This window comes from Malus sylvestris, chromosome 5 (genome assembly GCF_916048215.2).
Source record: "Malus sylvestris chromosome 5, drMalSylv7.2, whole genome shotgun sequence".
NCBI lineage: Eukaryota > Viridiplantae > Streptophyta > Magnoliopsida > Rosales > Rosaceae > Malus > Malus sylvestris.
In genome coordinates, this window is record NC_062264.1 from 12,996,334 (window position 1) to 13,022,074 (window position 25,741).

The 25,741-nt window shown below is 40.4% G+C and overlaps 2 long non-coding RNA genes across 2 annotated transcripts; both read right to left on the minus strand.

Annotated features, from left to right (window-relative positions):
* Positions 1-3,723: 3,723 nt before the first annotated feature.
* Positions 3,724-4,577, minus strand: LOC126621755 (uncharacterized). Its single transcript, XR_007623183.1, has 2 exons — positions 4,422-4,577; positions 3,724-3,998 (listed from the first exon to the last, which is right to left on the minus strand). It is a non-coding gene; the product is annotated as an uncharacterized LOC126621755 (long non-coding RNA).
* An 8,910-nt stretch (positions 4,578-13,487) lies between these two features.
* On the minus strand, positions 13,488-14,156 carry LOC126621756 (uncharacterized). Its single transcript, XR_007623184.1, has 2 exons — positions 13,982-14,156; positions 13,488-13,806 (listed from the first exon to the last, which is right to left on the minus strand). It is a non-coding gene; the product is annotated as an uncharacterized LOC126621756 (long non-coding RNA).
* Positions 14,157-25,741: the final 11,585 nt, after the last annotated feature.

Genomic DNA, 25,741 nt, shown 5'->3' on the forward strand with positions numbered 1-25,741 from the left:
TTTTAGTAAAAACATATATATATATTTATATTTTATTTTATTTTGATGTGATGCTAGGAATCTTTAATTTTGGAGAAGGCAGAGCATGATGATGGGATCCTAACGAAGCTTTCAGAGACGTGGTATTTGGAGTAAGCAGGACGTGGGCATATCTGTGCTTTCTGCTGCCTAGGGTTTGTGCATGAGACTGCAACGGGGATTTGTTATGTGGCGCTTGAGGCAGAATGTAAGGTGGCAAGCTTCATGACCGGCTAGTCATTTGACGGCGGTCATTGAAATTTCTTCATCGTTTGAAGCATGGTGACCATAGTGACGAAGCTGATGCTGACAGCCTTGCTGCTTGGAGCCTGTTTCCAGTGTGTCACCTTTGTCACCTTTACCTTGTGGGGTTGTGCAAAAGACTGGAACGAGTTTATGCTGTGTAGTGTCTTTTGGTCACAACTTTCCTCGGTGGGGGACGTTGTCATGCACATTGACCTTGCTGTTTGCCATGGGCTCTTTGCCGCTGCTGCTTGGAGCTTGTTCCAGTGCGTCACCTTTACCTTGTGGGGTTGTGCAAAAAACTGCAGCGAGTTTATGCTGTGTAGTGTCTTTTGGTCATAACTTTCCTCGATGGGGGACGTTGCCGTGCACATTGACCTTGCTGCTTGCCATGGGCTCTTTGCCGCTGCTGCTTGGAGCTTGTTCCAGTGCGTCACCTTCACCTTGTGGGGTTGTGCAAAAGACTGCAGCGAGTTTATGCTGTGTAGTGTCTTTTGGTCACGACTTTCCTCGGTGGTGACGTTGGCGTAATGCTCACCTTTGTAATACGACTTTGTAACCAAATCAATCCTTTAAAGAAATAAAGTATTCATATCTTGAATTTTGCTTTTTATTCTTCAAAGTGTTTGTGTTTTTGATGATGATGTGACTGTACTTGAAGTTTTGAAGTTTCAAGTTGCCTACGTACTCTTCCAAAGAAGAGATCAAGTCATAAAGTAGTTCAAATGAGTGATGAATTTAACAGTGATTTTGATGATGATTTTGATGATGATTTTGACAATGATTTTGATGGTGATTTTGATGATGATTTTGACAATGATTTTGATGGTGATTTTGCCGTACACAGTTTATGCTCTTACGGGCCATGAGTGTTGGTGCCGTTTGCAGTTTTAGCTCATGCAAGCAAAGAGCTTTAGTGTCGCCTTTTATGCTCGTGCGGACCAGGAGCGATTGGTGTCGTTTGCAGTTTCAACTTGTGCAGACAAGGAGCATTTGGTGCCGTGTTGCAGTTTCAGCTCGTGCAGGCAAGGAGCGTTGGTGTTGCCTTTTATGCTCGTGCAGACCAGGAGCTTTTGGTGTCGTTTGCAGTTTCAGCTCGTGCAGGCGAGGAGCCTCGTGTCTTACAGTTTAGGCTTGTGTGGACAATGAGCTTTGGTTCGTGCAGTTTAGGCTCGTGCGAACATGGAGCATTGGTTCGTGCAGTTTAGGCTCGTGCAGACAAGGAGCTTTATGCCATGCAGTTTAGACTCATGCGGGCAAGGAGAATTGGTGTTGCCATTTATGCTCGTGCAGACCAGGAGCGTTGATGTTGCCTTTTATGCTCGTGCAAACCAGGAGCTTTGTGCCATGCAGTTTAGACTCGTGTGGGCGAGGAGAATTTTTTTTGGGTAGATTTGTCAAGCAATTTTGGAGAGGCGTTCCTCACAATCTTCATAGCAAGGAGCTTTGACCGCATGATTGAAGAAGTCTTCGGGCAAGAAGTCACGCATCGTGATGGCAACGGACGATCTTTGTGTCGCAATTTCATCATCTTCAACACGTTCACGTTGCTTTGAAGGTTGACAAGAGCTGCTTTGCCCCCTTTTCGATCGGCGGACTTGTGGAGGAGACGTATGCTTCTTGTGCAATTTCTTAGGAGTGACTTGAGTCCATCTTTCAACTTTGCTTGTCCTGGAGGATGCCCCCAGCGGTTGAGGTGAAAACTTTGAGTCGGAATAGCCAAAAGTGATGGTGGTATAGTTTGACTTCACCACATCGTTAAGATCTAGCTCGATGATTCCTTTCTGAGCCAGCTTCATGATGAGATCTTTCAGCACGAATCATTTTTCTGTCGGATGACTGATGAAGCGGTGGAATTTACAGTATCTTGGACTGTCGGTACGATTCATCTCTTCTGGCCGTCTGCACTCAGGCAAACTGATCACCTTCTTTTCCAGCAAGTCTTCTAACATGGCAACCACATCAGAGTCAGGGAATGGATAAGTCTTCTCCTCAAGCTCCTTCAAAGTGCGTCTACGCATCTCTTGATCACGAAAAGCTTCGGCTTGAATCGCATTGCCTCGTGTAGGGATTTTGACGGGAGCTGTGTTGACTGTCATTGCTTCCTTGGTGGATTTCCACGTAGCCTTCTCCACCTTTGTCTCAAGAACTTTGTCGTTCTTGTAGTCGGCGATCGGTTTCTTCTTCCCATAATGGGCGATGCTTAACTCCATGTCATGGGCGCGGGTGGCTAGCTCTTCGAAGGTCCGTGGTTTGATGCCTTGAAGGATGTATTGCAAACCCCATTGCATGCCTTGGATGCACATCTTGATTGAAGAGGTTTCCGAGAGCCTGTCTTTACAGTCGAGGCTTAAAGTGCGCCATCTGTTAATGTAGTCAATGACTGGCTCGTCCTTCCACTGCTTTGTGCTCGTCAGTTCTAGCATGCTCACAGTGCGGCGGGTGCTATAGAAGCGGTTGAGGAATTCCCGCTCCAATTGCTCCCAACTGTTGATGGACTCAGGCTCTAGGTCCGTGTACCATTCAAAGGTGTTTCCTTTCAGCGAGCGCACAAACTGCTTGGCGAGGTAGTCCCCTTCGGTCTCTGCGTTGTTGCAAGTTTCAACAAAGTGGGCAACGTGCTGTTTCGGGTTTCCCTTTCCATCAAATTGCATGAACTTTGGCGGTTGATAACCCTTCGGCATCCTTAAGGCATCGATCTTCTTTGAATACGGCTTCGAGTACAACTCGGAGGTATTTGAGCTCCCTTTGTACTGTGCCTTGATGGTGTTGGTGATCATCTCTTGCAGCTGCTAGATAGAAAGAGATCTCATGAGTGCCGGTGCTTGGTCTGGCTCCGGCTTCACATCGATTCTCTCCACCGTAGGCTCATCTTCTGGGTTAGGGTTCTCGCCGTCCTGTGGCTCCAGTCGACTGACGAGTGCAGCGATTTGCAAGTCTTTTTCTTCCACGGTTCGGGTTAGCCTTGCGATTGCTTCATTCATTTGAGCCAGCTGCTCATCGATTGAAGTTGCTCCAATGGTCATGACTTGCATGGCTAAACTGCCGCTCGAATCGGCATCGGAGAGCATGGATTCTCAGTATTTCCTTGGACTTTCGCCCCTTGGTGCCCTTAGTAAGGCTAAGGTGATCAAAGGCTCGTGCCTTGGGTGCTCTTGTTCCTTTGGTAGAGTTGATGTAGAGGTGAAAGAGGCGGCAGAAGTAGCTCTTGCCTTGCTTCGAGTTGTGATGCCTAAAGTGACACCACTTGCGACGAGAACGCTCTTGTTCTTTGCGCCAGTTGCAGGAACAGTTTGAGCCTTCCTTGATGCCATTAATTTTGGAAGTGTGCTCGAATTTCTTGAACGGAGAAAGAGATGAGAGGTAGAGATTGTCCCACTGGGCGTTAGGGCTGGGTTCGGTTTGAAACGGTTCGGTTTTTTGCTAAAACCGAAACCGAACCGAAATTTCGGTTTGGTTCGGTTCGGTCCGATTTTTTTTCGGTTTTTTTCGGTTCGGTTTTTTTCGGTTTTGATTTTTTTCGGTTCGGTTTCGGTTTTTTTTCGGTTTTTTCATGATTTTTTTTTTTTAATATCTGGAGCTTGAAGCACATTTTTTTTCTGCATTCGGCTGCAAATTTACCCTTTCTCTCCATTAACCCTCGTCGAAACAGTAACGATTTGAGGCATGCAACAACTGTTTCTTGTTCCTGTGATCTGAGGAGGAAAAGGATTTCATCCACCCAACTTCAGTGCCCACTGCAAAACGAAAAGATTAAAACTTTAGTCACAAAAAATCCACCGAAAAATATAAAGATTACAAAAATAATTGGAAACATTACCCAGAAAAAAAATTGAACTTCAAACGGAATTTAAAAATCAACATTGACATAAAAAAAATTATCAAAAACAAACAAAAAAGGTCAATTGAGAAAGGAGTATGCAAAAATGAAGAAAAGAATTGCGAAAAAAGGGGATAATCAAATATAGATATCAAGGTAGAAAAAAAGAAAGGGAAAGAAATGGGTGAGACTCTCACAACACAAAAATCAAACAAATCTACAATACAAAACAAAACAACAACCCATAAATTTACACCAAAATTTCAGATTCCCTCCATGGAATTTACTCTAAAAAAACCCATAAATCAACAAAATAAATAAGAGAGATTGGAGATCTTACCCTGGAGTGAGAAGATCGAGAAACGGAGAGAGAAGAATGGAGAAGAATGGAGAAATTTGGACAAGAAGGGAGTCTGGAGGCGCAGGGCAGAGAGAGAGAGAAGAGGGGAATGAAAAAAGAAAAGGTTGGCTGCTACTACTAGTGGCTAGGGTTTTGTTGATTTCTAATTGCACAAAAGGCTATAGATTTATATCTTTATAAATAGTTTAGTTATACAACCATAACAAAACAATACCAATTGCCATGTTGGTTTCGTTGAAACCTCTCAACAGGAGTGCACGGGTTCAAACCCACATGCCTCCAGAACTTTAGAGATTTTTTTATTTTTTATAATTAAAATATTATAAAAAAAATAATTAAATATATATTCGGTTCGGTTCGGTTCGGTTCGGTTTTCGAACCTCAAAAACCGAAACCGAACCAGCCATATTCGGTTTGGTTCGGTTTGACAGTTTTCGGTTCGGTTTTTTTTCGGTTCGGTTTTTTTCGGTCTCGGTTCGGTTTGGTTCTCGGTTTTTTTCGGTTTTCGGTTTTTTGAACCCACCCCTACTGGGCGTGCCAAATTTGTGAACACGGAATTTTCCTGAAACGAAAGAGACAAGAACAACGTGCACAAACAAATATTTGTATTTAATGATTTTGGGTTACAATCTCTCTCAAATTTGATCCTCTGATTCGATCTCCGTAAGGTGTTGATTTGTGGATGTGCGATTGATCCAAGGGCCGTCGAGGCTTGATCTTGGATGAACTGTTGGAAGTTTCTTCAAGGGGCCGTGGGCTTGATCTTTGAAGGTGGATTTGAGCGGATCTTCAAGGAGCCATTGGGGCTTGATCTTGAGGATGAGTGTTTCTTCAAGGGCCGTTGAGGCTTGACCTTGAATAACGGTGATGAGCGGATCTTCAAGGGCTTTTGGGCTTGATCTTGAAGAACAGTGATTAACGGATCTTCAAGGGCTTTTGGGCTTGATCTTAAAGAACGGTGGCTTGTTGATCCAAGGGCCGTCGGGGCTTGATCTTGGAAGAACGATGAACGAAGAACGAAGAACGAAGAACACTTTCTTCAAGGGCCGTCGGGGCTTGATCTTGAATTGGTGGATGTTTGTTGATCCAAAGGGCCGTTTGGGCTTGATCTTAGGATGAACGATGAACGAAGAACGAAGAACACTTTCTTCAAGGGTCGTCGGGGCTTGATCTTGAATTGGTGATTGTTAATCCAAGGGCCGTCGGGGCTTGATCTTGGAAGAACGATGAACGAAGAACGAAGAACGCTTTCTTGATTATTCGGGAACCTGGATGCTTGAGAGCTTCGGAGTTTCAAAGCTTCAGAGTTTCAAGGTGTAATATGAATTGGTTCCTTTCAAATGAATGAAATTGGCTTCTATTTATAGAATTTTCCAAGGCCTAATTTTGAATATAATATTCCAGATGAAATAAGTCGTTTCTGCCAGGTGTTGACATGTGTCCTGTTTGATGACTTTTCCAACTTATTTTGATTTTTTGTTTAGACATACGCTACGTGTAAAATTTATGTAATACATGAGCGTTGAAACTTTGATTTATCGGTCAACATTTATTTACCGAAATTTCGATGTCTACAACATGATATACCACATTGTGTAATGGTCACATTGAAAAATCTCTTGCAACTAAGAATAAAAAGGCAGGTGAAACGTTGGCACACAAGGCTATGGGGTGAGCCAAAGGCTCTATGTGATACAACCATACTTTAAAATAACGTATTTTATTTTCGAAAAATGTGAAATGATTAAAATGCTAATTGGATGCCTTTAGTAAATATGAACCTTTGAGTTAAATTCCATCTTCTCATATTTTTTTCTATTTTCTTCAAATAGTTTGCATACTCACAAGTGCATATGCGAAAATGGAGTCGAATTTGGAGTTGCGGAAGTTTGATTAAAATTTTTTGGGAACTAAAATGGCAAAATGATAATTTTACCTTGGAAGGAAAATTCGAGTGGGTCAAGGCCCACACTCGGTCACTATATCCTCTTCTTTCTCCATTTCTAAATTCATTTCTCTCCCGTCATTATAGTGGTATTCCTCTTCACTTATAAATGAGAGGTTTAGGTTCGATTCTCGTCAAAAACGAATTTGAACCATATTATTGTTAGTCTATTGTAAGGTAAGCTCATACCCTCCTCTTAGTGTAGATAATATCGATTATTCAAAAAAATAAAAAAATAATTCTCTCCCTCTGAGCTCTAACTGTCGAATTCTCTCTGTCATTTTCCCTCACCAACACCTAGCACCACCATCACAACGTTCACTTTTCCCGCCCCGGTAAGTCATTTTAGTGTTTTGGTAAGTCACCATGAATTCTAATGTGATTCTGGTGAAATTTTTGAAATGAATTCGAGGTTTCTAACCTCTGTTTGTTATCTGTAGTGGTTTCTAGAAAACGGCAAAGTGCCACTGGTGAAATCTTGGTGAATTCGAGACTAATCTATTCCAAATCCTCCCAAATCAAAGTTTAGGTAAATTTTAGACTGCTTTGTGTAATTCCTGGCTTGATTTGAGGAAGAAATCTGTTGAATTGAACGAATTCAAGCCTTAAATACTTTATGGGTAAACTCTGCAGGATCTGGCAAACTCCGGAGGCGGAGCACAGCAGTCACCGTTAATTTTAATGGCGACGATAGCGGATTCCCTTGTATCTAAAGGAATCTTCACAAAATCAGGCATATTTTATTAACACTTCAAACTGAATCCAACGACAGACGTGTGGCCATCGATGACCGTCGCTTGGCTACCGGCGACAGAAACTAAAACTATACTTGCAGATGACGGTGGCATGTCCACTTGCGTGCGGCGGTGCTTAACATCACCACAATGGCGCATGCAGTGGTGCGTGGGGACCCAAGACCTACTTTAGGTTTTCCTGTGTCCCAAATCGTGTGGCGCACTCTGTTTAGGCAAATTCAAAGCCATTAATCATGTTTAGGTGATAGAATTTGTGAAACACAAGACAGTGCTAAATAAAACTAAGTAATATTTTATAGGTGCAAGTGTAAGAGAGCTTCTTGTGGATCAATTTTGCTACCAGGATATGGCCACAACAGTTAGAGAAAGTAATAACCAAAATCGACATCATAAAACTGAAGAAGATCGAGTAATGATGATATAGGAGAAGTTGGCAAGACAAAACCAACTATATTTAGAGGTAAACCAAAACCTATGGTAAGGGAAGAATTGTTTTGACAGAGTAAGAGAAAAAATTGTCAAAAGTTTCTAGAAGATGTTCGAGTGATTGTCAAGGTTCTAAAAAACGCTAGGCGCTAGTCGGGCGGCAAACTGGCGCCTAGCGCCTAGGCGACTAGGTGGGGTCTAGTTGGATTTATGTAAATTTCTTGTATATCTTATAAATAAGTGCATATTGACACTTATAAATAAATTATACTTGTATCAAATCCATAGATAAGATAGATAATAAAAGAATGATAAAATGCAAAAGAGTATCAAACAAGTCCAAAATTTAAAAACACATTAAGCATATATGTCATATAACAATAGTAAGGAGTATTATAGGATGACACATGTACAATAAGTTCACAATTCAAGCCACATATAAATTAATCAAATTTACGACATAATATATATAAATAAACATTGATATTATGTTATTTAAAAAAAATAAAGAATATATATAGGTATATATGTTAAATATGAGGATACATGTAAAGTTCCAAATTGTATCATTTTGTAAGCCCATATTGTTGGGCCTCTCAATAAAATAAAACGTTGGTCCTGCATTCATTTTTAATTAATCTTTCACCGACTGTTTAAATAAAACTAACCGGTGCTAGCTAAAGCAAAAAGTTACAAATTGCTTAAAACCCTAACTAAAGCAGTCGCACCTTTTTGCAATTACACTCATCTTCTACAACTTGCCGCCGCACCCATCTCTGCAATTGCAAACTTAGTTTCTACAACCCGTCGCCATCACCCATCCTTGCAATTGCACAAATCTCATCTACCTCTCTCTCTCTCTCTCTCTCTCTCTCTCTCTCTCTCCATATTCGACTTCTTTTCTAGCAAACAGAGAGGCATGCAGCGAGACTTGGGGAGACAAGAAGGTTGTGAGTCTCGTGACAAAAGTTCTTTTCCAGGCAGCCACCCAGCGTCTGCCGAGCCCGTCCAGGCGGCTGCCTTACACCGCTTATTGTCCTTGCCGATTTAGTGAACAATCTCTGGTTAATCGCAACGGAGCACCGCCGCCTAATGCCTAGACGGCCGCCTAGACCGCGTTTTAGAACACTGCTTGTACTTATTTGGATGGACAAGCATACCATTGGTGGGATCCAATTCTATGTATTCCAGATACTCAAGTGACAACTTGGGAAGAATTTGAGAATATATTTTTAGAAAAATATGTCGCAACTACTTTGAAGGCTATGAAAGCAAGATAGTTCGTTAACCTTGTACAAGGAGACTTAACTATTTACCAGTATGAGGCCAAATTTGAAGAGCTTATGCGTTTTGCACCCTATATGTTTCCGAGGGTGCTGCAAAAGCAAATCTGAAGAAGGATTGAGACAACCAAACTTGGAAGATGTGGAAATTCTAAAGTTAAGCAATTATGTTGATGTGAAAGAAAGGGCGTACACAGCAAAACGATTTGGACTTAAGAGAACATGGGATTATAAGAACTATAGCAATGGACAAATCAATAAGCTGAAAAGATTTAATCCTCTTCCGTATCAACCACGGGAAAGGCAAGAACCTTGTTTGTACCATACTTGACCAATCCCGAAACTACCGAGCACCGGCCAACGCTATACTGTCAAGGACCCAGAAGAGTTCCCCTCCGACCAGGAGGCCAATCACTACTCGACACGTGTCAAGATTAGAAGCCAATCAGAGCGCAGCACGTGTCAACATCAAGAACCAATCATAACATGACACATGTCAATGTGACAAAGCTACAAGTTTTTCTATAAATAGGGGTCATTCCCCCACAATATTGCCTAATGCCATTTGGGTTAAATCATTCACAAGAACTCACTAAATTGAGAGCTTGATCCTTTGTACTTGTGTAAGCCCTTCACTACTAATAAGAACTCCTCTACTCCGTGGACGTAGCCAATCTGGGTGAACCACGTACATCCTGTGTTTGCTTCTCTGTCTCTATTCATTTACGTACTTATCCTCACTAGTGACCGAAGCAACCAAGCGAAGGTCACAAAACCTGACACTTTCTGTTGTACCAAAGTCTTCGCTGATTTTGTGCATCAACATTTGGCGCCGTCTGTGGGAAACGACACTTATTCATACTCTCTTCAGCTGTGTCAAGCTGGTTTCTATCATTCGTACACTTTCTTTTGATCAGGCATCCCTCTCCAACATGGGAAGCGAAGGAAGCCACAGCACACAGAATGACACCCCCCTTGCACATAGTGCGAAACAACGAAAGAATGAAGGAAAACGAGTTCTTCTTCAAGCTAAAGTCGATGAGTTGGAAGCTCAGAACAACAAGATAGCAATGAGGAATGAGGTCCTCCAGGAGCAATATGAGAAGCTCTTCGAGACACTCCACGAAGCTAGGCAAGCTCAGACACGCGAGCTTGTTGCCCCCGTGGAAGTCAACCATCAACTGGGTGCCCTCCAACATGGAGGGTCACATGCATTCGACATAGATATCCCTGATAGGGAACAGATTACCCCTCGACTTGATAATCAACATGAGGCTTCTCTTAACCCAGTTGCTTCGACTCGAACCATGAGAAGTGGAGGGAGACACCTCTTTGCTAAAGGGGCAGAAGGATCGAAAGCCGTCTTTCGCGATTGTCGGGATTTCCTGAAGCAACGTCGAGAGAATTCCATCCATATAAGCTCAAAGATTAATGACCCAAGGATTTCTGAGAGACTCGGTCCCCTGCCACGGCCCAAGCCGGCCACCAATTTGGGGAAGGGGCAACAAGTCCTAAAGAGACATGAGGGTACAGGGGACTCAGAGGTGTTCCGACAGACATACCCTGGAAGCCAGTACAGCGAGTCCAGGGAAAAATCACATGCCCTTGATCAAACCTTCCTAATTCCAAGAGGAGATGGAGATTTACGAAAGAAAGCTCCAGTGACACATAACTCCGCTCAGGACCCCCTTGTCCTACAACTTCTTGAGGAAGTAAACAAGTTGAAGGCTGAACGTCAGGCTGAAATACCTGACTGGAACCAACCCAGGCCTGGCCCTCTTACAAGGAGGATCCTCAACACCCCCCTTCAAGCAAAGACAAAGCAAAAGCTTGGCTTGCAACTTTATACTGGAAAAGAGGACCCGATTGAGCACCTTAACCTCTTTGAGTCCACCATGGCATACCGGATGCACACCGACGAAGAGCGATGTCTTCTCTTCCCCTCCACCCTCTCTGGTGGAGCTCTAAATTGGTATTGTCGTCTTACACCTGAGACGGTAGACTCATTTGAGGAATTGAGGAAACTATTTGTTTCCCAACACATTTTCCAAACCGATCGCTTGCACTCTGCAGATGACTTGTACACTATCCGCCAGAAGCCAAACGAGTCATTACGTATGTATGCTGGCCGCTTCAGCCATGAATACTCCCGGTGTGCCGAGGCAGACGACAAGACTGCCCTCAAAGCCTTCACAGCAGGCCTACGTGATTGTTTCTTTAAATACATGATCAATGCCAATACTTGGAAGACTTACTCTGAGGTGATGGCGCAGGCTTATAACCATGCCTCCGCCGAGGCAAAGACATATCAGGAGAAACCCCCTACAACCATCCTTTATCAACAAGTGGGAGGTGGAAGCCAGACTCACCTAAATGAGAAGACCTCGACTTTCCAAACAGCAGTGGCACCTCCCCATGCCTTGCATAATGCTTCACCGAATCAACAGACATATCAATTTCAAGGCAAGATGAAGGATTTCCATCCTCACCACTCTCCTTTCAGTAAAAAGAGTAAGGGACACTATCCCGATAACCAAGGGTATCGCCACAATAGCGCTCGCCCCCAGGCAGTCAATGCAGTGGGTCAAACCCGCGTCAAGGGTATCGCCACAATAGCGAGGTTTTAGCCTGCCATACTTAAGGTGTCTTACACCTGCCGAGGCGGAAATCGTCCTTCGGGAAATACATGAGGGAGTCTGTGGAGATCATGCTGGATCTCGGTCCCTAGCACACAAGACTTTTCGCCAAGGATATTACTGGCCAACACTCCACCAGGATGCCATCAAAGTATCCCGCTCATGTGACAAATGTCAACGATATGCAACTATTCCTCATTCCCCTCCAGAGCCTCTTACTCCTATGATCAGCCCTTGGCCCTTCGCCCAGTGGGGACTTGATTTGATCGGCCCAATGCCGGCAGGGAAGGGCAAAGTCTGTTACGCAGTCGTTGCAGTGGACTACTTCACAAAGTGGGCCGAAGTAGAACCCTTGGCAACCATTACTGAGGCAAAGATAGAAGACTTCGTGTGGAAGAACATCCTTTGTAGATTCGGCATTCCCAATGCGATAGTCACTGACAATGGGCGACAGTTTGACAACAAGAAGTTCAGGTTGTTCTGCTCTAAGTTCAACATCAACTTATGCTTTGCCTCTCCAGCTCATCCCCAGTCTAATGGACAAGTTGAGGCCATCAACAAAATAATCAAGCGCACTTTGAAAACCAGCTTGGACAAAGCTAAAGGCTGTTGGCCAGAATTTGTACCCCAAGTTCTTTGGTCATATCGCACTTCATATCGGACTTCAACAGGAGAAACTCCATTCTCACTTGCCTTTGGCACAGAGGCGGTTGTCCCTGTTGAGCTCGAGCAAGCAACATTCCGAGTCCAGAACTACATTCAAAGTGAAAATGACAAACAAATCACCCTCAACTTGGATTTAGTAGAGGAACACAGAAACCAAGCTCACTTGAGGAATGTCGCCTACAAGCAGCGCATCTCCAACTATTATGACTCTAGGGTCAAGCCTCGTTCTTTCAAAATAGGAGACTGGGTCTTAAAGAAAAGATTACTCTGCGACAGAGTCCCGAGTGAAGGCACACTTAGTCCAAACTGGGATGGACCGTATGAAGTCATTGGCATCAGTCGCCCTGGCTCTTACACACTTAGAAGCTCTGATGGCAAGACCCTTGGCCATCCATGGAACGCTGATCACTTGAAGTACTACTACAAATAGACTCACGATGTACAAGTGTTGAGCTATAGCCGTTCGGCATCCTATGTAATGAAGGCCATTTGGCAATGAATTCAATAAAGAGGTAATTTAGCCAACTCAGCCCTCACTCTTTTACATTCATAGCAAGCGATGCCAGAACCCTTCTCAATCAGAAAGCAATCCGTCTTCCACAGTCACTACAAAACAAGCAAATGAAGACCGTGTCAAGCGCCAAAAAAAAAAAAAAAAAAAAAAAAAAAAAAAACAGCTTCATCCAAAAAGCTTCACCCGAAAAGCTTCACCTCCAAAGCTTCACCCACAAAGCTTCACCTAAAAAGCTTCACCCAAAAAGCTTCACCCGAAAAGCTTCACCTCCAAAGCTTCACCCACAAAGCTTCACCTAAAAAAGCTTCACCCACAAAGCTTCACCCAAAAAAAAACTTCACCCGAAAAGCTTCACTTAAAAAAGCTTCACCTACAAAGCTTCACCTAAAAATCTTCACCTAAAAAGCTCCCTCTACATACTTTCATCTACAAAGCTTCACCATCAAAGCTTCACCTCGAAAGCTTCATCTACAAAGCTTCACCATCAAAGCTTCACCTAGAAAGCTTCATCTACAAAGCTTCATCTACAAAGCTTCACCATCAAAGCTTCACCCGGAAAGCTTCATCTACAAAGCTTCACCATCAAAGCTTCACCTCGAAAGCTTCATCTACAAAGCTTCAACACAAAACCTTGCTCCAAATAAACAAATTTTGTTCACAAAACCCAAGATGCCCTTGAACTTGTACAAAAACACTTGGGTAAACATAAACCTTTTTTGTTTTACACCCACAAGGGCCCAAAATTTTCCTTCTTATTTATTCACTTATATATGTTCCCAAACATATTATAATAGATCCAACAACAAGCCAAAGTCCCAAGTTTCATAATGGACAAAAGTACAAGCAATTCATCAATAATGAAGGTGCTACAAAAATTGGAATCTGCCCCAAAATAGAAATCCAACCCAAGAGACTTTTTCTCTCTCTCCCTCTTCCGCCTCCTTTCATCTATCAAATTTCTGCAACCTCTGCTCTTCTCCAATGGAGCTGAATTTTGGACACCCTATAGTTCTTGAGCATATGAACAACTTTCAAGAAGGAACCATTTCTGTTTGAGCGACGGAAATTAAAGTGTTGAAGCTCCAAACATGACAGTCGGATTCTTGCAGATTTCGAAGCTGCTGTGATGTTTCGAAGATCTGGAAATATTTAACCATTAGTTCATTCTGAATTTTTGATATGTTATGAAAGAGACGATGAGGAACAACTTAAATGAAGAAAGCATGCCGATCTGAACAATAGCAAATGGAGTTTCGAAGCTCACAACAAATCTGACGGGTTGACAGAAAAATAATAACCAGTCATTCATCATACCTGGATTTCTGGAGTTATACTGCTCCGAGGGATCTCAAATTTGGATATGTTGTAGTTCACGAGCTGAGGAACAACTTCAATGAAGAAAGCATACCGATCTGAACAAGAGAAAATGGAGTTTCGAAGCTCACAACAAATCTGACGGGTTGACAGAAAAATAATAACCAGTCATTCATCATACCTGGATTTCTGGAGTTATACTACTCCGAGGGATCTCAAATTTGGATATGTTGTAGTTCACAAGCTGAGGAACAACTTCGATGAAGAAAGTATGTTGATCTGAACAAGAGAAAATGGAGTTTCGAAGCTCACAACAAGTCTGACGGATTAACAGAACATTGATGAACAGTTACTCATCATACTTGAATTTCTGAAGTTGTACTACTCCGATGGATCTCAAATTTGGATATGTTGTAGTTCACAAGATAAGGAAAAAATTTCATGAAGACGACTTTGCAATCTGAGCTATAGAGAAAGGTGTTATCTTGCATCCACTCAGGCTGATTAGTGGAAACGAAAAGCAATTCCACCAAAGAAAAGATGAAAAAGAGAGAAAAGCTACTAATTGCACTTGATCTTGTCTAGTCAATAGCATGCAGCATCAAACACACAAAAGTTGGAAATATTTTTAGATAAAGCATATACGAATGTGTGACATCGAAACAAGAATTCGTTACTTTGACAAATTAGTAACACGCGAGACACCTCATTCGGCAACTCTCTTCGCCTGAAGACTAGGGGGACTCCCACCATATGCTACTGCACCTTGATACTCGGCAGTCTCACAACCACTCAGTGACTTGGATTTTTCAAGTCTCCAACCGAGAAGTTTTCCTCACTCGGGAAATTAAGGGAACACTACCTCAAACTACATGCTTCACTCACAAAGCTTCAACAATACAGGTTTCAACAAAAGCAAAAATTCAAAGAACTTTATGAAGAAGGCTTTGGTGTATTTAACACAATATGTTGAAATGAAGCAAAGCTTATTTATTAATATTTTCGATAAGCCACAAATATGTACATATACATGAGTCAAAATAAACAAACAAAAGGGAGCCTTCACAAAGGTTGCTTAGGGGAAGTCTCAGCAGTCGGTAGAGCCCCAAAAAGAGAAAGCACCGGAGGGTGGTTATCCGGAGCTTCAGTACTTGACAAAACCCCAGAAGGAGGAGGCATTGGAGGTTCATCATTTGAAGCTTCATTACCAGGTACAACCCTAGAGGACGAAGGCAATAAATGCCTTTGGAACAAACCCACAAACCGCTGATGATCAAGTAAAACCTTACCATCAGATTCCTTCATCTGGTCAAGCTTCCTCTTCATGTTTGTAGCATAGTCATGGGCGAGCCGGTGCAACTGCTTATTCTCATGCTTGAGCCCTCTAATCTCCTGTTTGAGACTCATCACTTCAGCAGCCAATGATTCAACTTGGCGGGTTCTAGCAAATAGGCGTTGGGCCATATTAGACACAGAACCTGCACACTGAACACTAAGAGCCAGAGAGTCCTTAACAGCCAACTCATCAGACCGTTTGGAAAGTAGTCTATTATCTTTGGGAGTGAGAAGGTTCCTGGCCACCACTGCAGCGGTCATATCATTCTTCATCACAGAATCCCCAACGGTAAGAGGACCAGTAGGGGATATGAAGGATGGGCGCCATATGTTGTCTGGAGAAGGCGTGGCTGTCTCTTCTCCAAGGTTCAAGTCAAAACGACGGTCGGAGGGTCCAGACATTTTCAAATGTGTTGAAGAAGGAAGAGGTCAGACAAATCAAGATCTTAGAAGTGCAAGAAATGAGCTTCTACTGGTAGAGATTCAAGTGTGCTGTGGAACTTAATGCCAGCCTCTATAAAAATCTGCACTCGACGGAGCTTCAGAAATCGAAGAGGCGTTTGCTTTCTCAAAAGCTGGGCTGCTCAGAGACCACGAGGGCCGATCTCAGAAATCGAAGAGGCGTTTGCTTTCTCAAAAGCTGGGCTTCTCAGAGACCACGAGGGCCGATCTCAGAAATCGAAGAGGCGTTTGCTTTCTCAAAAGCTGGGCTGCTCAGAGACCACGAGGGCCGATCTCAGAAATCGAAGAAGCACCTGCTTTTTCAGCCTCGTCAGCACCTGTCACATGCACACTCAGCTTTGCGGAAATTACGGGCAATCTGTCGAAGATTTCTGGTGAAGTAGAAAGCACGTGAATCTTACTGTTCAATCACCGCTCTCCATATGCAATATCAACTCCTCGGGTACCACATATAACTTTGTCAAAGATCTCTGACAAAGTTTAGGCACGAGAATTTCGAAGTTCCAGCTACCCTACTATTACCCATAAGGGTAAAGGAACAGCACCACTGCTTGACAACTGGAAAGTCCCTATGTGTGTCGACCTCCGGGTTTTGCGGCAAGACAGGTTGGCAAGAACGTCCAACCTTTACTCACATTCGAGAAAAGACTCCCAACATAATTACTTTCTAAAAAACCGGAGTAGCACCGCTTTCCGAATCTCGAGAGTCAGATCCTCGACGGGATTGCTTGTTCGAAAACCGAAGAGGCACAACTCTCAGAACTTCGAGAGCCAGATTTCCTTAGATAAAGCTTGTCTGTAATCTTCACACGTAATATCAGCTTTCCAGATACCACATACCACTTTTTCAAAGTGCTCTGACAAAATTAAAACACGTGAAGCTGGCAGTTCCCACTACATTGCTGTGACCAAGAAGGGTAAAGGAATAGCATTACTACTTGTTATTGGGAAATCCCTATATACATTGACCTCCCTCCTCAACGGACAGGCAAACCTGCAAAAATGCTCAACCCTTTCTCGCATTCGAAAAGGCACCCTCAACATAACCTCTCGAAATACTCAGCTTTATTTCCCCCCGATAATACCTCAGCAAATAAGCCACACCAAGAACAAGAGTATCTCATATCATCAGGATCGAAAGCAAGAGTATCCCATATCATGCTTTCTCCCTGTCTTTGTCTTTGTCCTTGTCCACACCTGCAGGACAAGGAGAAAGAGAGCAGTCAGTCGGAACCTGAAATCAAACCTCCAATTTGGAACTGACTGCCTGGAGCCTTTGCCTGGTTGCTTACTTAGCATTGCTCTCGAGTACTCATCCTCAACTGCTGTCAAGGTCACGAATTCCACCGGCAAATACCTCATGACAGTTGATCAGATATTGGCTCTTTACACTGAAGCTGCCAAGCGTGGATGAGTCACTATGAAGGAATGTTCTGAAGGACCATTTAAATGCAAAGGTTGCACACCACTTCTGCCATGCAAAAGATTGAAGCAGAAGGTTCAACGGTGAGCTGAAACAGATCACTACAGCACGACACCTTTCCATACCACATTCATTATTCCGTCAACAGCAAAAGTATCCCATATCATCAAGGTCGAACGTACTCTAGATTTGATGGACTTGTTTTGACCCTCAAATTTTTGAGTCGGCCTTATACTCTGAAGGGCACCAGAAAACCCTCCAGTACAGTTCAAGAATAAGCCTGTGGAAAGTTACTTCTTCAAAAGCAAAAGTATCTCATATCATCTCTTATCCATTTGCTTCTCCTTATCCTGGCAGTTGAATGAGAGACAAGGAGAATGAGAACAATCAACCGGAAGCCGAAGTCAAACCTCTGATCCTGGGTTGCTTACTTGGAAGTTTGACTGCTTACCTTGTCTGTCACCTCTTTCGGCAGATCTCCTAGCTAGGCGACTTGGGGGACTCCTACTATAGGGTTTGTATCACACTTGACTAAGCCCGAAACTACAACTAAGCTTCAAGTGAAATTGATACATTACCTTGTGCGTCAACATCAGCTAAATACACCATTCCCGGATGGAGGAAAAGTACTTCCAGAGAAGGGCAGATGAAGATCAGACCACACTTCGGTACTTAGAAGTTTCTAAATACACCATTCCCGGATGGAGGAAAAGTACTTCCAGAGAAGGGCAGATGAAGATCAGACCACACTTCGGTACTTAGAAGTTTCGTGATTACTCAAGGGATTGGATCTTGCAAGTCCCCAACCGAGGAGTTTCCCTCACTCGGGAACTTAGGGGAGCACTGTTTGTACCATACTTGACCAATCCCGAAACTACCGAGCACCGGCCAACGCTATACTGTCAAGGACCCAGAAGAGTTCCTCTCCGACCAGGAGGCCAATCACTACTCGACACGTGTCAAGATTAGAAGCCAATCAGAGCGCAGCACGTGTCAACATCAAGAACCAATCATAACATGACACATGTCAATGTGACAAAGCTACAAGTTTTTCTATAAATAGGGGTCATTCCCCCACAATATTGCCTAATGCCATTTGGGTTAAATCATTCACAAGAACTCACTAAATTGAGAGCTTGATCCTTTGTACTTGTGTAAGCCCTTCACTACTAATAAGAACTCCTCTACTCCGTGGACGTAGCCAATCTGGGTGAACCACGTACATCCTGTGTTTGCTTCTCTGTCTCTATTCATTTACGTACTTATCCTCACTAGTGACCGAAGCAACCAAGCGAAGGTCACAAAACCTGACACTTTCTGTTGTACCAAAGTCTTCGCTGATTTTGTGCATCAACAAACCTCATACATGTTAGCATGCAAACAAATCAACATATTAAGAGGAATTATCCACAAGTACAAAGGAATCAAGAACCTCAAATACAATATCGTGCTTCAAAAGTACAATTTTATACTCAAGGAAATTGGCAAATACCATAAGTTGGCCAAACGTCACAACATCCAAGAGGGCAGAAATTGATATATGCCCTAAAAGCAATCAAAGGTCGATAAACTAATTAAGAGTATATAGTGATTAGTCCAAAATTTGGGGTATGATCACTATGTATATGTTACGAATAGTGAGTCCATGGATAGGTTTAAATGCACATGTATGAGGTAGCTAATATTATAGAGACCTTGTTCATATGAGATTATCCTAAACACAGTTTCTGGTCGTTGGATTATAAAAGTAGATATCTATAATCCGGAAAGACCAACACACGCTCAGTTTGCACAATTGTGGATAAGGAATGCATGGCTCAGTCTCAAGCTATTGGCGATGATCCATTGAGACAAGTGTGTACATGATTAATAGAGATTAAGTTTATTGAACACGATTAACTCAGAGTACTTTGCGTGAATTTATATACATGTCAAGCAAGTGACTCTTAATTCCAAAACACAAATGATCCTCTAACCCGAGACATCTTAATTGTTGTATGGATAATGACATGACTTTGTGACATGCATTACACCCTTAACAGGCTATCGAGTGTATGCTTCGAGTCATTGAAATATTTATAATGACATATGATGTACAACAAGGGATCCCTAGCTCTCTTTATAAAGAAAGTAGAATACTATACTACATGATAAAGAAATCCTTGGTCAGGGTACTAAGCATGATTAAGTATAACTCTTGATAGCTTTAACATGTTCATGTAGACGTGTACGATCACATTAAGAGTTTGACATTATTAACCTTACCTTGATAATATGATTGAGAGTATTGTATAGAGAAGCATTGTATTTCTCAAAATACATTCTATATCAAGTTGGGGACTATGACATACAACTACGTGTTACTCGTTGAGACCTCTTGAGGTATTTATCCTTACTAAGAGGGTGAACCAAAACTGTTTTAAGTTCGTTAAACGATCGCACACCTATTCTTGTTTGTGGTGAATACAAAAGTGTTCGAATGATTAATTAGATTAATAGGTAGGAGGAAATAAGTAATTAAATAGTTTAATTAATTTTAATGGAGGTTTAAAGTCTAATTTGGGCTTCAAAATAGTTTCGAAACATTGGGGCCAAGCCCACTTTGACTAGATTAAGTTATAAAGTGAACTAAGGTGGAAAAATGGCCTGAAAGGCCCAATCCAAGCCAATAGACGGGTTGGCTAGTTAGTGAGTTTTGTTCCTATATTTACAAAATAAAGTGGGAAACAAACTCAAGTGATGATGTAAGGTGATGTGTAAGTGAGATGATGTAAAGTAGTGCTTCTTTTGAAAGATGTTTTTTTTTTTTTTTTTTTGAACAAATTCTCCTTAAAGTTTTTGTAAGGAGTCTTCATTCTTCACTGATCACTCTTTTCTTTAGGCTGTTTGTAGTTCTCATCCTAACATACAAAGAATGACATGCAAACCTCTCCAAGATCTTGAGAGAAAAAAAGAGAGAAAGCAAGAAAGAAAGGAGAGAAACATCATACCAAACTTTCATGCCTTTTCCTCCCTAACTAGAGCAAGTGTGTACTAGCACATCACACTTGCTCTCATCCACACTCACCACAGACAAGGAGGTGTCGAAAAGATAGAAGGCATCTACATTGGTGCCTAAAGGAGAAGCTACACAAGGAGGAGCAAGGAGAAAGAAGTTGGAGGAATTGCATGGTTGGCTTGAAAGCTAGAAGCAAGGATATAACTTTTAATCGTTCGTTTAATCTTAATGCAAATGAATATATCAACCATATAACTGAGATTTTGAAGAGGGGTATGTTTGTTGGGTGTATTGCTTCCACCATTATTTCCTTTGCATGCATGTTAATCTACTTGTAATTGTTCTTATGCATGCTTGTTAGTTTATCTAAATTTTGTTTTTCACCCATACAAAGAGCTTCTCCAAATGCAAAGAAATATGGACAACTCGCACAAGGACAAGTTTGTACATTAAGAAATGTGACAGATCAAAATGAGCATGAACTAGTGGAAGGTACGTTTCTGGTTTTCAACTCTTCGGCTAGAATAATATTTGATGGTGGAGCTACACACTCTTTTATACCAACATCTTTTGCATCTACTCTTGGGTTAGAATGTGAAAACATGAAAGTTTATTTGTTAGATGGATCTCCCGTGAGTGGCACCAAAGAAGTTAGTGTGTAAATTTTGCGAGATAAACTTTCAAATTATAGACACTACAAGAAAAATGGGCTAAGAACACAATTCATTTGTGCCCTTTTCATTATCATTGAGCACAAATACATATATGTGTTTTTAAATATCAATAAGCACCAAAACCATCTCAAATGTGCCCTCTAAACAAAGGGCACATTGGTTTGTGCCGAAACTTTTGTGTCTAGCTTGTGTATGTCCTTTTTGTGTCAAAAATTAGATTTTTTTTTATTAATATACAAAAGCACCCTAAAGGTTCTCGTGTCCTCTAATTTAATCTATTTAAATAAAAAGAGAAGGGATAGAAGGGACAGAGGGCGAGCACGTGCTTGCCACATGTGTGCAAAGAAACCTAGCATCTGCAACTCCATTTGGTAATTTATCAACCCTAGCAGCCACTCCACCTCTTCTCTCTCTCTGATTACCCTAGCAACACCACTTCAAACCCAAACGCCTCTACCCTAATTTCTCTCTTGAATACTCGAGAGTTCCTTGCTTATAAACACCTGAAGGCTTTCATTCCAATTAGCAAAACCATATGTATAACCTCTACCTTCAAACCTCAGAATCGTCTTCGTTTTCAAACCCAGGCCATAATCTTGCTCCAGGCCAAGGTCAAAACTACGATTACAGATTCCGGTGCTCCAAAAAGGTAACTATGCTCCCCCTCTGTGTTTTAGTTCTCAATTTCAAAGTGTGAGTCAGAAAAAGAAAAACTTTTTGATGCATGTGTTTGATTCTTTATGTAGGTTTCCGATCTGAGATGATGGTGATGAAATGATGGGACCGTATCTCAGATCGATGAACAACAGGAAGGAAAAGGTCTACAATCTCTTGGATCCACAAAGAAAAAAATAGGGATAATTAGAATCCCCTGCAATTGTTTAACAACTTTTAGATCAAACGTTTGTTTTTTTTTAAGATTTGATTAAGACGCTTTAACCAACAGCCACGTCAAAGTTTGTCGTTTATTTAAATTACATATTTTTTTAAGCTAAAATTCTAATTATCGGTTTCCAAATATGTCCTTTTAAGAGTTTTTACTTTTTATTGTTATTTTTATTTTTATTTTTATGTGGCCTCTTTTTTAGGGGAATATTTTCTGCTTGTTGATAATGTTTGGAAATTAATCTTCACGTTTGAAATTTGTGATCTCCCATGTTTGAAATTCGAATGAAATTTTTCATTTTAATTAGTGGTTGTTTTTACAAATTTATCTAGTTCCCGTTTGGCAACAAGAGAGGATCTTGTGTTTGCTTGGCTTCACATCGGTGTTATCGGAGCTTGATTTAAAGAGTGTAGTTAATATGAATAATGCGCATGAATAATGTTTTTTTTTGCAACAAGCTGTATTTTGGAAGAGATTGGTTTCGAAATTTTTAATTGTGCTTGGCAACGATTAGATAGCAACCAAGCAACTCATCAGGTTGTGAAGAAAAGGAACTGTGACTTTCTTTCATGGATTGAGGATCCTCCATTATGGCTGGTATATTTTCTTGATACATATCAGAAATTATATCTTACATTATTTTGAAAGACAATATGTTCCAGAATATGTGAGTTCTTCAAAGTCTCTGTTAGACACTCTCAATAATTGCAATGGCGAAGAACCAGCTCCAATTTGACCAAATTTTTAAAAGCAGGCAGATATGAAACCTGCAAGAAAGATTGCTTACTATTCACAAAAAAAACGTGTAAGAAGAATGGCAAATAATGTATACAAGCTAGGGCATAGTTAACTTCAAAATTGGAACTTCAAGAGTGAGATATTTTAATTACAATAAAAAACATGTTTGTTACGGTAACCTTCAAAATTAAATATTAGTTTACGTACCAAATGACTGGTACGTTCAAAATTAAATATTAGTTTACGTACCAAATGACTGGTACGTTCCAAACTCACATTGCACAAACAATATTTAGTACGTTTTTAATTACAATAACAAACACGTTTATTACGGTAATTACTTTACGTACCAAATGATTGGTATGTTCAAAATTAAATATTATTTTACGTACCAAATAACTGGTATATTCAAAATTAAATATTAGTTTATGTACCAAATGATTGGTACGTTCAAACTAATACTATTTTATGTACCAAATGACTGGTACATTCAAAATTAATATTACTTTACATACCAAATAAGTGGTAGGTTCAAAATTAACATCACTTTATGTCCCAAATGACAGGTAGGTTCAAAATTAATATTATTTATGTACCAAATTAATGATTGGTACGTTTAAAATTAATATTACTTTATGTACCAAATGATCGGTACGTTCAAAATAGTATTACTTTAAATACATAATAAGTGTTACGGACTAAATTATCATTAAGTACCGTGCAAAAAAACTGCTATGTTACAAACTCGCTTTACATGCCGTACCAAATATATATACATAGCAAAATGTACATTAAATAACGTACCAAAGCACAAAGCATAGCGTACTTATACTATGCACTCATGATTAAGCAATAGTTCAATTGCAGCTACAAATTAAGAGGGTTAGAAGAGGAGTGGAAGACCTTTTTTTTTTTTTCATAAGAAAAACAAAATCATGCACGAGGGACATAAGTTGTCATGGAGGTGGAAAGATTTTCTGGTAGGAAATAATTATGATTAATATATATTATGAAATTCAATGCTTCTTATTTGCAGGAGGATATGTATTATGCAGTATTTGTTTTGATTCAAACTCTGAGATATAAGTTTGGCAAGAATTTAGGAAACCTTTTTTTTATTGTTGTTATCGTGAAGAATTTAGGATTCTGGGCATCAGTGTTTTTCTTTGATAAAATCTATGGCAGGTTTTGTAATTTAAGTACTATAAAAAGGGCAAATAAAAATAATGTGACACCAAAATTGTAGGAAAATGTTTAATCAAATTTCTAAAGTGAACAAATGTTTAGTCCAAAAAATTAAAAATGCAGGCGCTTATATCAAAACGTCCCAAAAAAATAATATGCGAAAATTTTCATTTCGATCTCGATTTAACTTATTTTTTTTGCTTTATGCCCATAAATTCATACGTTTGAGCCCTACTGTGGAAGTACAAGCTTGATCGAACTTTGCTTGTGGGAATGATGACTTGTTGTGTCTGCATTGGTGGATGTATGTGTTAGTGTTGTCTTAAGTGAAATGAGCTGGAACAAATTAAGGACTTTGTTCTTTGTTCTTTGTAAGAGTATTTCTCAGGATTAATTAGGAGGTTGGATCGTTTTGTTGAGCCATATAGGGGTTAGCGATCACTGAAGGCAGAAAGAAGTCCCGATCCCACATATAGGCCATCCTGATGAATTTATTTGTGGAGCAGCAAAACTTTCCGGGGAAGATGCAATTGGCCAGAATTGGGCCTTGATTTAAGAGGTAAAAATGATCCTATCCTCGTGGGCTGTCCTCCAGTGTAAGTGTTTTTCCAAAATAAATTTTTTCAGTTTTGGGATCGATTCTAGATTTTGAATTTTTTCAATTCCATTTTCTGTATGCATGTCACAGTTTACTCACTTGGAGACTTGCTCCTATCATACAAAATTTTCATGTACCTCCTTGTCTCTCTTGCTCTATCAATTTTTGTAGTTGTACATTTGTGTGTTCTGTTTTTTGATCAAATTTAATGAATTATATCAATGGTTTTAATTTTTTTATACTACTCATGACTTTGGTAATGAGAGGTCCAAATGCTGCATATATCATCCGGATTAGTTCGTTTGTGGAGCAAACGGAAAGATAATGTCATAACAATGTTGAATTGTTTTCTTGGATGGAGAGTTGATTGCCTTGTTTTTATGTGTTTGGTAATGCAGATACGGGAATGTGACTGGTGGAGAATACAGAGAAGATGGTAGGATATTGTCTTCCAGCAGATAAGGGCAGTTTTTGGTTTTGGCATTTAAGATATTTAAGTAGGGTTTCTTTTGCAGTTGTAGAATTTGTGAATTTTGGAAGCATGAATTAAATGTTTGGGATTAACTTACAATGCTTCCTATCAAAACCAATCAAAACCATTTTCTGAATCTAATGTTACAATGTTGTGCACTGTCATTGATAAGCAGATTTTCATTATGATGAATTTTCAGTCTTTCTCAAAATTTCAATAACTAAAATTCATATGGCATTTAGTGTGAATTTTGTCGAATTTGTCTCAATGCATTGGATTGATTTATTGTACTGTTACCATGCCCGTCAATTTTTCCTTTTTAATCCTAACTGTTTTCGCTTTCAAGGAAAAGAGGTTTGTTCTTTGACGCCTTGTAGGAGAGTTGTGGCTTTGACAATTGGGGCAAATAAACACCACTTATGAAGTATGTTACTTGTTTCATTATTAGCAAATGAACATAAATTTAATTTGTTATCTTCATTTAAAATTGCAAGTTTATTGATGATGTATACTAGATATGTCATTAAAATAAGCAACTCACTTTGACCCTAAATACTATGCAAACTTACATATTTTTTTGATTCAGGTGACTATGAGTTGAAGAAATGTGTTGTCTTAGACCCAGAAGCTACTTTTACAACCTGGAGTGAGGAATATGAATCTTTGATATGGCAATTTGGAACTTGTACGTATTGATTTTAACTAACTCCTTTTTAGGTGTAATTTTGGACTAATTTTGTTTTGAATTTGACTATATTTGTTGTGGCTTCTGATGAGGTGCAAGGTTTGCTGGGAAAATGCATCTATCCAAAAAAAGTTTTATTGTATTAGAGATAAAATATGTAACATTACATTATGTTTGTGAGATTGGGAATGTGTTGTAGGCCTTTTCATTTTAAGAAAATTAAAAATTTTCATTTCCTCAATTTTAGTTTCAAATTTTAATTTTTTTAATATTTAATTCATGTTGGCACAATTACAATATGAAG